The sequence below is a fragment of the Dermacentor albipictus genome, chromosome 2 (genome assembly GCF_038994185.2).
Source record: "Dermacentor albipictus isolate Rhodes 1998 colony chromosome 2, USDA_Dalb.pri_finalv2, whole genome shotgun sequence".
In the NCBI taxonomy this organism is placed as follows: domain Eukaryota; kingdom Metazoa; phylum Arthropoda; class Arachnida; order Ixodida; family Ixodidae; genus Dermacentor; species Dermacentor albipictus.
In genome coordinates this window covers 39,863,672-39,876,419 of record NC_091822.1, presented here as the reverse complement: position 1 = coordinate 39,876,419, position 12,748 = coordinate 39,863,672, and the positions used below count along the sequence as shown (strand labels likewise).

The following is a 12,748-nucleotide window of genomic DNA, read 5'->3' as shown; positions in this document are numbered from 1 at the left end:
TGGTGCCTTGGAAGGATGAATGAATGTTGTGAGCACCCCGTTTGAAACTAGGCAGTGAGTTGCGCCACCAAGCTCTTGATTATTTTGTTTAATGCCCTACTTATCTTTTTACAAAAATAACACACGAGTAATTCCCAGCATCAAACTTCCTGAACCACTGTTCGGAACTTTGTTGTTGCATACCTCCGCTGTTCGTGGCCTCCCTACTTTTCTGCTACCAAACCTCCAGTCGCTTTTAGCAATCTCTATAGCAGACATTTTGCTTTCCCCCTACTATGCCTAACTAAAGGACTTCAAGGAAGCCAGGTTAGCCTAAAGCGACAGCTGGGCAGATATCTTCATACTCTAATAAAACAAGTTCCATCGTTTCATTGGCTTTACCACAGCAAGCACAAGCTTCTTCTTCGTTGGTATAGCTCCCTTTATAACTTCATGTTCTAAGGCATCCTGATTTCGCGTCGAAAAGTGAAGAGCTTCCCTGTGAGTCCGCATAAAATGTTTCTTCCCTTATTTCGTTTTTGCGTCTTAGATCGTTACTGATGCAAGTTTGTTTTCCATCACCACCACCCATGAGAGTGTCTGAACCTTTCTTTGCATTTTACGACGTCCTTTGTTGCCGCGTTACTTACTATAACGGTCGCGTACTTGCTAGTAATTTTCCTAGTTTTTTTTTCTGCTGTGAGTCAATAGTTCTTCCTAAAAAATATTTATATACTGTCGCAACACATTTACCTTATTTCATTTCCCTCGATAATTTTGAGAAATCAATTTTACTCTGTTCACATCAGAACTTGTCGAGCCCACGTCACCCTGCACAGCATAATTTGTAGTTTTTCTGTGAGCCTCCAATTGGAGGCGTCCCACTGAACTTTGGTTGCTATCAAGTCCTGATTGTACCATTGACATGAAGCAACAACCGAATTTCCAAATATAAGCACTGGAACCGCTACGCGTTTCCATATACCCCGGACCACGTCGTACCTATCGTATCCCCACAGCGCTGCGTGTTTTTATTATAACCGTATTTCCCGTGCCCTTTACTATCATTTTTTTCTGTGTTTCCATACACATATTGCTTTTGTTGATCCATACACCAATGTTCTTGTGTTCTTTTACTTGAGCCATTTCGTGTCCCTCTATAGGCACTGTCTGTTCAGTGTTCTCATTCAAAACACGAGGCAGCGCTCGTCGTGTGTTTTACCCCGTCCGTCGTTTTTTCGCGCTGTTACCATTATCAATACCATAAAACCGGATTTTTGAACGCAACAATTTAACCGTAAACTGTTACCTTTCTGTCCGCTGATATTAGCTTGAATTTGCATATCGCTTAGCTTGTTATCAAGGAACAGAATGTCTTCCGAATAAAACAAACGTGGAACTGCTACTCTGCTCTGGCACCCTTCAGTTTGTATGAGCAATTAAAGCCGGTATTGATTCCATCTAGCGCCCTTTCCATCATTACCACACACGTCAAAAACAACAATGGTGATAAAGGGTACAGCTGTCTCAGACCCTTGTTGATATCAACTTTGTCCTTTCTCCTCATCCCTTCCCAAACAACGCAAACGGTAATTTCTCGGTAAATCTCCATCAAAAGCTGTATGTAGTTGTTTCCTAAGCGTTCCCCTTCTAAAATACCCCACAAGAAGTTGCGGTTCACGATCTCGTACGATCCGTTAATGCCTAAAAATCCGTATAAAACGACATCCTTTATTCTCAAGATATTTCAGCACGCTGAGTGAGAACAAACCAGTTATGATCTAGACGCCAACAGATTCTGAAGCTACTCTGAAGTTCTCCCGATTTGACATTATGTTCTGCACAAGCTTGCAGTTTTAATTTATTCGCCTGCATTGTTAGCCTGCCAATGGTTTATTGACTGGGAGTGAGAGAAAAGAGATGAGAAAGGCAGGGAGGTTAACCGGAAGAGATATATCCAGTTTGTTACCCTGCCCTGGGGAACGGGTAAGGCGAGACAGAAAGACCTTAAGAAAATAGTGCACACATATGTCTGTTGACTGAAAGGTCTATATGGTCCAAGGTCTAAATAAGTGAATTCTATGTTTTCCCCCCTACCTTTAAAGGTAGCCTGCTTTGCCGCCAACTGTGTGGTATTCGCTTCTGCTGTAAGCTTTTTTCTACTGCTTTCAACAGCGCTTTTTTACCTTTTGGTCTTAGTGTATTAAACTAACGGGAACCTAGCTTGACCATGTGGCTGTGCTTCTGTATCTGGTTTTTTGTTCATGATCATCACTTTTGCTAAAACCACCTTGTGTTTGTCCTGAAAAGATTAGGCTGTTACTTTGCCGATTTAATTTGTTGCTGCGTCCACTTCACGTTTGTTTCCATTTTCGCCTTTTATCGGACGGCGTTGGGAAATTAGCGACGGCAGATATTTTATCAGGGTCAGGTCGGACACCTTCACGACTAACAACGTGACCGAAGACTTGCACTTCATCAAAACCAAAATGACACTTGTCAGGTTTCTAAGTTAGACTAGCCGAGCGTATTGCTTCAACCATATAGGCTGTGGCATTATGACGCCCGTATCCACTGAGCACTTGATAGAGGGTAGAAGAAGAAACGGGCATCAAAGTGCTCGAGTTGTAAGAAAGGTTTGTTTATCAGAAAGCAAAACTTGGCCGCATGTGAGCCCCCGTTGCGATCAAGCAAGCAGCAATGTTTCGAATGTTCTGGGTAATAACAGCCTTAATGTTGTCATAAAAATCTACTATGAGAAGTCGAATAAAGAATTAGAAATGAAAACGTTACACGAATAATTAAGGCAAGTTTCAGCAGCAGAGAGTGCATTGAAGCATAAGGAAAGCGACTAGCCAGAGTGAAGAAAGAGAAAGAAGTCATAAGGGAAATGCAGCGAAGCGAACCTGGCTGAGCCCTGTAGATTACCCTCACTGGGAAATGAGGAAAGGGGATTGAAATAAAAGAAGGAAGAGAGAAGTTCGCACTTTGCACAGTTACACGGGTAAGAGTTCATCACTGAGTTGGTCACAGCCGGTCATGCAGGCTGGTGCATTAAAAAAACGCAGCAGCGCCTTTGTAGCCTTGTGACTAGCAGATGCATGAGGCCATGGGCCCAGTATCTTCTTCAGTTAAAAGCAGTCTGTCATCTCAGTGTTCCAAAGCAGTCCGAAGGGCACTTCTCTAATCTTGGTATGTGGGGCAGCCACACAAGAGTTGTTTGGTGGTTTCCTTCACGCCACATGTGCCGATATTGACAGCGTTCACCATTTAAATCAAACTAGCCAAAGTCTGGAAAGTAATAAAGTAACGCTAACGCTGACGTATAGCATGTGTTTCTGTTGGCCACGCGATGTAGTGTATACCTACGAGAGAGCGTATTACATCGCACACTCGTCTAAGAACACAGAGTGTAAAGAAATGTAACGTGCGGATTTGCTCACCGGCTGTGGGTTGCATAATGTAGGGCAAAACAGCCTATTCAAAGGTCCGCCGTATGCTGTTAAAAAAAAGAAATTCAATTAAAACATAAACGCCTCGGTGATTCACAAGCACGTTTTATTGTGTGCAGCAAACTTAGAAACTTGCATTTTGTACACACACTTCGATGCTGTGTTGCGTCCTTATGTTTGCTTGTTTTGCTCTACGTTATTTTCAAATATTGCTCATAATAGAGCTTGCGGCCGAAAATCGTTTTCTACGAAACGTTGGTCAGACATCAGGTTATCAATATATTTATTTGTACGAGCTTTCCTTGCTGTCAGTTGGTATCCACTAATATTGTCGCTGTCGCCAATAGTAATTCGCATCAACCACAAATCTTGCGCTTTCCGCCTACTGAGGTTTCATTGCGTCCCTATGGTTAAAGTTCACATCATTCCTTCTGGGCTCTGTGGGGTGGGTATGCGCTAGTGCTATGAGAAGCCTGCCGCGTCGAAGGAGTGACAATGTTTAACGTACTATGACGCTTAGCGATTTTCCATTTTGCGCGTTCTTCTCTTTCTTTCGTAGGGTACTGTGAAATGTGGAGAGTGTACCCCGGTGGTGTACTAAGCGTGAACTATTTTGACGGGTGCACACCATATTGCGGTTGACCGAATGAGGTCACTCCATCATCGTCACTTATCGCCAGTGTGCTTAAGTGGTGCCTCTCAATGTTGCTTATGCAACCTCTCAGCGTCGTAATGAATGTTAACTCGATGCTCAGAAGCTTCAGCTATGCCGAGTGTGTTGGTGTCACTGTTTACGTCTGTGCAGGACTACTTGCAACTAGTTGGGCATAAATCGTCATTTCAAGGTTAAACGTCTCTGGCATGGTATGTCCACGGAAAAAAAGGAGAGCCTTGCGAAGCTAACAGATTCTAGAAAATGTTTTTGCCCAGTTAGCTGACCACATAAGGTATGAGCAGAAGCGATGAGACTGTGGAGCACTGCCTTTGAAAGTGATTAGCTTTCTTTGGCTACTTTAGGCATAGAGCCTGCCTGCCTGCCTTCCTTCCTGCCTGCCTGCCTGCCTGCCTGCCTGCCTGCCTGCCTATCTATCTATCTATCTATCTATCTATCTATCTATCTATCTATCTATCTATCTATCTATCTATCTATCTATCTATCTATCTATCTATCTATCTATCTATCTATCTATCTATCTATCTATCTATCTATCTATCTATCTATCTATCTATCTATCTATCTATCTATCTATCTATCTATCTATCTATCTATCTATCTATCTATCTATCTATCTATCTATCTATCTATCTATCTATCTATCTATCTATCTATCTATCTATCTATCTATCTATCTATCTATCTATCTATCTATCTATCTATCTATCTATCTATCTATCTATCTATCTATCTATCTATCTATCTATCTATCTATCTATCTATCTATCTATCTATCTATCTATCTATCTATCTATCTATCTATCTATCTATATCTATCTATCTATTCGCTTAGGCTGTAGGCTGAGGTTGTGCCCAAACTGGTCTACCAGCTTAAGCCAATAGGCATGTTCTCCTGGTCGCGATGCCGTCGTGGTCATTCCGTCGTTGCAAACTGTGATTCTCGTCCTGCCGTCATGGTCATGCCAAGGTAAATATACCTGGTAGCGAAGCTTCCATAGAAGCCCATACGTTCAAAACATGGCTGTCCATCGGCGGTCCATGGGGCTTAGCGCCATCGGTATGTGGTGCGAGCACTTCCGGCGGAAGAAAAAATAATGTGACGCCATGTCCGTTAAAAGCAGAAGTGACGTCATTTTGTTTTCGAAGGCGCGAAATTTGTTTTCTTGTTCTTCCTTTGGAGCTATATATACAAATGCCCTGCCATTCGACTTGATGGGCATTTCGAGCTTTCAGCGTGGAAAGCGATGCAGGAAAAGGCCAGCCGTACGGTTTTCGAAATCGCATCCCTGCACAGAACATACTTTCTTTCGAGGCCGACGAAAGCTTTAGGTGTAGAGTGCTGATCCTATTGTTGGATGCCAAGCCCGTCGGCCAGCGCAGTCGCACGAAAACAACTACACAAATATCTGGCGGTCGTAACTCACTACTTTTGACTGAAAAGATTAAGAAGCAATGAAGCTACCCGCATCACCAAATTCAGACACACTTCGACAAGCAAGAAAGCACAAACTGTGAGGGGGGCGTATTTCAACAGGTGATACGAGTGCGCCTTTCTGCCCATTTCAAGACGTGCATTGCATTGCGAGTGATAGTGGTGTCAACGCCCCCTGTAGCGATGGGCGCTGAAAAGAAATGCATTTATTAATAATATTGAAATTAAAATTGTATTTTCTTAACTCGTCACGAATATATAAAGTTGACTAGGAATTTTATTTTCGTTGAATGAATCTAACTGCGTCTCGTTTGAATTAAAAAACGCGTTTTTCTTTCCCAATGTTTGTTCCCTCCAAACATAGTCGCGCTTCAATCGCTGCTCCCATAACCCCCCATGCTGATGTCGGTGTCAATCTGTACTGAACCACTTTTCGCCCGAAGCTTCGCGACCTATTTGAATCGACCTTGGTCATGCTTTCTTACACCGACCCAGAGCCAGATTTTGGCGTGACACACTCGTCCACACGCCGTCAATTGGCCATCGTCATCACTTCAGGCCATTGTCTACATGCCATCATCACTATACCGCCTTTGTCGTTTTTCCAACGTCATCTCTTCTTCCTCATTCTATCGTAGTCATGGTGTCATCACTGAATCGTGCTTGTGCCGCTGTCGCCATACCATTTCCATCATTTCCTCATCGTCATAAAGTCGTTGTCGTACAGCGGTTGTATCGTCGTCGTCACGCCGTCATGGTGGCACCATCGTTGCAATCCCATCGTCCTCATGCCTTCGTCGCCATGCTTTTGCCGTTACAGCATTGTTGTCATTTCAGAATCGTCATACACTTTTTGCCAGGTCCCCGTCATACGACGTCTGTCATTTAATCGACATCATTCCTTCTTCGTCATTCCATCGTCGTCATATAGTCGCCGTTATGCAGTCATACCCATGGATGACCTTGAGCAGCGAGTGTGGTACAAAAGGTATGCTCAGAACAGGGAAGGGATATCCCCTGTAGCCGAAGCAACGGTAGTCGCCGAATCACCGCAAGACACTAGACGTAAGCATGGCTTTAGGGATGCGGAGTGGTGATACATAGTTTAAGTAGTGATCCCATTGCCGTAGACAGTCATCATGAAATCGATTTTGCCGTAATATTAAACATATCTTGCGCCGGCCCGGTGAACCTAGTCGTCTAGCATCTTAGGTCACTAGGTGTGCGCTCTTGATGCGGTCGTGGTCATTTCATCCGTATTATTTCAGCTGCGTCATCACATTAGACTCTCGTCCCACCGTCGTTATCACGACTTCTACACCGACCCAGTGACCCACGTTGTCTAACAGGTCGGGCCACTAGGTATGTGTTTGTGCACAAGATGCCTTCGCAGTTGTGGCGTCGTAGTCATTCCAGCTTTATGATCCGACTCTTTCCATACCATCGTCGTCACGCCATCCTAGCGCATTCGCTGTCATACCGTCATTGTAACCCTGTCGTGGTCGTTCTACATACGGGACTCCAGTTACATCATCCAACTGCCGTCATGTTGTCACCGTCACCCCAGCGTTGTTGACGTCATCCAAACGAGATCTTCCTGGCTCAAACTCCACAGGTCCAGCAGAAGGTAGCTGAATTGGCATTGGAGGATCTCTCCGAGCAGTTGCTTTAAACAGCGCGAGCCTGGAATTGAATGTATGGCCTCGATTGCCGCCACACACCCGGGCCTTGGACTGTAAACGCAAGCAACGGCACTGAACCAAAAAATTACAATCGAGCTCTGTCATCCAAGCCATGCTATAACAAATAATCGATACCCTGCAGCTGCTACTGTCTGGTTTAAGTACGCCAGTGGCGCTAACACCTGCAAAAATTATGGAAGCTATAGACATTCTCCTAGCTACAGTGCAGTAACCTCTACATCTGCCCCGAGGATAAACCTCCTGTTCTGTGAAGTTTGGACGTAAACGTTCCACAAACATTGTACTCTTCATCGCTCATCATCGTATCACCATACTACTACTCTAATTCTTCTTCACATCCTATCTATGTGAATTTCCCAAATCCCTTCCCCAGCGTGGAGTAGCAGGCTAGATGCTCTAGACTCGGGGCGACCTATCTGCCTTTCCGTCATTAAAATTATGTATCTTCTTTGTTATGTTATCGAATTTATGCTGTCGCGATTCAATCATGATTACGGGGCCCTCGTCATGACATCATCGTCTATGCGCGAGACAGTGGCTATCATACATTCGTAGTCATACCGTCGTCATTACGTCGTCGTGGTCGTGACAGTCTTATTCTAGCTTCACACCACCGTCATCAGGTCAACGCTATCATATACTCATCGTCATCCCATAGCCCTAATGTACCCGTCGTTACGTTATCATCGGTACACCATCGTTCTCATTTAAGAATCGTCATCCCATTGTCGCCATGCCTTCGTTGTCATAGCACCTTTCTCGTTCTAACGACATCACTAGTTTGTTCAGTCGACGTCATCATCTTAGGTTGTTGTCACTCAATCGTAATTCTGCCTCCATTGTCAGGTCATTGTCGCCATTACGTCGTCTTGCATCATGCATCTGTTATCATACCATTCTCGGCATGCCATCGTGGTTCTGCCACGGTCATCGCTCCAGTTTCGTCACATGACTCTCGCCATGCTGTCGTCCTCACGTAATCGTCATCACGCTACCCTAGTCATGCACGATTTACCATACAGTCATCGTAACACCATTGTTCTTATATATTGATCGTTATCACACTGTCTTAGGGCAGGTAGTGACGGCGGATCGGGATCATGAGACGGAAATAATCAGAAGAACAAGAATGGACTGGGGTGCGTTTGGCAGGCATTTTCAGATCATGAAAAGCAGGTTGCTATTATCCCTCAAGAGAAAAGTGTATAATAGCTCTTTCTTACCAGTACTCACGTACGGGGCAGAAACCTGGATGGTTACGAAAGGGTTCTACTCAAATTGAGGACGACGCAACGAGCTATGGAAAGAATGATGGGTATAACGTTAAGGGATAAGAAAAGAGCAGATTGAGTGAGGGAACAAACGCGAGTTAATGACATCTTAATAGAAATCAAGAAAAAGAAATGGGCATGGGCAGCACATGTAATGAGGAGGGAAGATAACCGGTGGTCCTTAAAGGGTTATGGACTGGATTTCAAGGGAAGGGAAGCGTAGGAGGGGGCGGCAGAAAGTTAGGTGGGCGGATGAGATTAAGTTCGCAGGGACGACATGGCCACAATTAGTACATGACCGCGGTTGTTGGAGAAGTATGGGAGAGGCCTTTGCCCTGCAGTGGGCGTAACCAGGCTGATAATGGATGAATGACCAATCACATTGACATCACACGATTTCCATGCTATTGTCGTCATTGTCATCGCCGTTAGTAGTTATCATGCATAAGATTCCATACTGACGTCGGGACGCTATGGCAGTCGTTGCATCGTCATTCAAAATTCCACTTGCGACTCTGGTCATGTCATCGTCATCCTACCACTGTTGTCACGCCAACCTTAACGCTGTCTATTTATTATCGTCTTCCCTTCTGTACCGTCCTCCAATGGTCGTCGTGCCGTCGCCATACGACCTTTATTGACCTATCGACGTGATTACGCCTTCGTCATCCTATTGTGACGTCACTGTCGTCAATAAATCATGATTACACCGCCGTTGTGCTGTCGTCGTCGCCACTGCGTCGTCATGAGACAGTCGTTATGTTGCCATGCATCAGTTGTCATGCCATCGCCATAATTCAAACGTGTCCGTACCATCGTCGTCCCGCCATCTTCGTGATACAATCACCGTCATGACAGTGTCCTCGTGTCGTCGTCATGCTGTCGTAATTGTACCATGGTCTAATTTAAAAACCGTCCTCTCATTGTCGTGATGCCACCCTCGTTTTAACACCTTGGTGGTTCCATCGATGTCATTCCTACTTCATCGTTCCATCGTCGTCACTGCGTCGGCGTCATAGAGTCGCCGCCATGCAGCTATGTTCATGGGCAACCTCATTCAGTGAGTACCATAACAAAGTGGGGCGATACCGGAGTATGTGATATATAGCCGAAGAAATGAGTCACCGAATGATCACTGCGTATGTTAAATAAATGTGGCTCCGGAAATAAGGCATGCCGCTACATTAATCTGATAGTAATCGTAATACCGTCATAGGTATCGTGAGATCAGTTCTGCCGTAATTTATTTTCTCTTGTCTTCTTGGCGTGGGATAGCTTGGCCTTATGGCTTTTCTGTAGAAGAGTTGTCCATGCCCAACGCACCATAAGGTCTCTTTTCAACATTCTATGTGAGAGTGGCTAAGACGATCGCATCTAGAACCTGTGATACGAGCAGACAGTGCGAAATGTGTTTGCGCGATAACCTTTTTTGCGGAGGAGATGACTTCTGCGTGTATTTTATTACAGCGTGCATCCGCTTAATGCAAAAAGCATATATATAGCTTATTGTGCCATAAAATAAGTACCTACCACCAACCTTTCCCTCTATCTCCCACTTAATTCCCCTTTCTCCAGTGACGAGTTGCAGTCTAGAGACACGCTTCTTCAGGCTGGCCCCTCCTCCCTTCTCTTAATTAAAATCTACTCCGGCTCCTGTACGTAGTTCGACATGTGTTTTCTGCGAATAGAACGTTGTGCAGTTGGGCGCTGGTAATGGGTGATTTCTTTTGTCTCTGTCGTGCGCGCTTCCCTTAAACGTGAACCAGCTCCAACAAGCCCAAGTTTCCGTTATTTTCACTTCAATTATATCTCCACTTCCCGAGTGTCTTGCTCAAGCTTCAACATTGTACGTGTGCGATTTATAAATGCAACTTGAATGCCATTTCAAAGTACAATCGGAGAGAGGCCAAAAAATATGTGTATGCAGTCGACGTCAGGGCTGATGCCATATTTTTCTTAGTGCGCTATCCATCGCAAGTGCAGGGTATGCATATATCACCAAGTTAAAGGCATCACATTGCAGTGATTTTTTGTGTTCATTTGGTGCGGCGATTGATGATGCTTGACACTGAAAATTTTCGGCCGCCCTGCCTTTTTTTTATTGCGCCATCCTCGTCTTCTAAAACCAGTTGCACTGCCATCATAGGCCTTGCCGTTCCTCGTAGTGCGCAAGAATTAGAGTTATACTTGAAGAATAAATCCGCCAATACATAATATACAAACAAAACAGACTATGTCATCCAAGTACATCCCCCATAGCAGAAATATCAAGAAAAGCTTTAGCTTTGTGGTAATATCGGCAGGTACTTGTAAGACTCAACTTGTTGCTACTGCATTGTATCTCGATAGTGGGATGCCGGCAACCGCTTTCCGGCGCCTTATAAACTCGTGTCGTAACTGTGCTCGTGCTCGGGCACGATATAAGTGTCCCCTGTGTAAGCAACTCCTTTGTCCCGTCCTTTCAGCAGTAGAGCGAGAGCTCGACGTAGCACATGGGAAAGCTTTAGAATAACGATATTTATGTAGTTAGAATCATATTGACGAAATGTGAAGTTGCCGTTTGGAGTCGTCATAAATTAATGCCTTCAAAAGCTTTTACTTCAGTGCACAACAGTGCCGCTGCACAGACGAGGTCGAACGGTATTATTGCACTAGAGGCAAACCTGCACCTCTCGAGAGCAATGCCAATGTGCCTACAACTTTCTCCAGCTGTTTGAAAAAAATTCACTTCGTACGCTAGTCTGAGCAGCTCCGATTTCATATCTGTGAACATCAAATCAAATTTAATCAATATTTTTTACCAGTCTCGCAAACCAGTGAGCAGCCGTCACTTACGTACTTGTGGCAGGCCACGCGTTTTTATTAGGTCCTTAAGTACGGTGAGAGTTATAACTCTGAAACGTGTTGCAGTATCAGCCTTTGTCCGATGGTGGTAATGAGCATGCGCAGCCTGGGAATGCTCTGCAATCACACTAACATCCTCAAAAGAGGGCAAGAAACACATTTTGCGGCTTAGTGGCTCCAGTGTCTTCCTGCTGACCACGAAGTCACAGATTATATCCTCAGAAGTGGTGGCCACATTGTCTTACAGCTTGGAGGCGGAAATGCCTGTGTATTTAGATTTTGGCCACCGTTAAAAGGCCACAGATTAGGACGACGCGGCTTGCTGAGGTCCCTGTTATATAGTCCAAAAACCTTCACGAAGCGGTGGTGGCGATGTTGCAGCCCGGTGGTGTCCTGATTGGCCTTTCTGTCTCGCAATTTGAGCTACGCAATAGGCACAGGGCCTAATATGTTGTTCGGTTAGTCAGAGAAGATGATGAAGTGCTCCTGCGCGTACAGCTCTAATCTAGAGGCCACTAACCGTGACATGACTCATTGCGAAACTGTGTAATTGGAACGGTAAACTTAACCAATATAATCAAAAGCGCGAACAGTAGTACAAAGTTGTCGAGCGCACTTACCATGCGTGTCAAATATCACCAGGGCTGCGAAAACAGAAAGCGTGCGCATGTTATTGGCGCGTTCTGTTGAAATTCCTCATGAAGTGGTCTACCGCAAGGAAAGAAAAGGAAAGAAAAATATCCAAACTGGTCAAACTCGCGGCTTGAAACGTAGCAATTGTCCTCTGGGTAAACGTAAGTAAGGGGGCGGCGCTCCAGTTCTGCACCTGTAGGAGTTAGTCATTGTGCTGCAGCACATGTGGATATCGATCATTGTTTCCTTTTGTTACAGAAGCCCGCGTGAATCTGGCCACGTTTTGATTACCTGTTCATTGCACAATAAGAAGCTATGGTGACCCGCGGCGCCTCAGGTGCGGGAACCATAGAGTTTTATATTGCTATATATATAGGGAAATCTGGCGCTGCGATCGTTCAACTATCATGGGGATGATGGGAAGTACAGGCTACGGATTGGTATTCTGTTGACTGGCCAACTAGTCTACAGGCATTTTTTGGCAGTTATGGTCTCTCTCCAAGCGCACTTGCTATAACACGCAGTGGGACACTCCGCCGCAAAGCTCTCTTCCTTTGTTCTGTTGCTCGAAATAACGATAGCGCGCTGGACCAGCGGCTGGACCGATATTTGTGTCCCGATGTTGTGTGTAAGCCCTGACGAGAAAGCGCGGGGCATCGTAAACTCTAAACAAACGTGTTTTGACCATTTTGACCTTGGTTTGTTAAGTGTGTTAGGTTGGCCCTGTACCGTTACGTGCTTTATGAAACTTCAGAAAA

The 12,748-nt window shown here is 44.9% G+C and overlaps 1 long non-coding RNA gene across 2 annotated transcripts in view; it reads right to left on the bottom strand.

The window, feature by feature from the left end:
- Positions 1 to 12,107, bottom strand: part of LOC135918263 (uncharacterized) — a 75,793-nt gene extending 63,686 nt beyond the window's left edge. For both annotated transcript variants that reach the window (XR_011511713.1, XR_011511714.1), the window contains exons 1-2: positions 11,978 to 12,107; positions 3,423 to 3,478 (exon numbers count right to left, since the gene is read on the bottom strand). This is a non-coding gene — a long non-coding RNA (uncharacterized lncRNA). The remainder of the gene's footprint in view (positions 1 to 3,422; positions 3,479 to 11,977) is intronic.
- Positions 12,108 to 12,748: the final 641 nt, after the last annotated feature.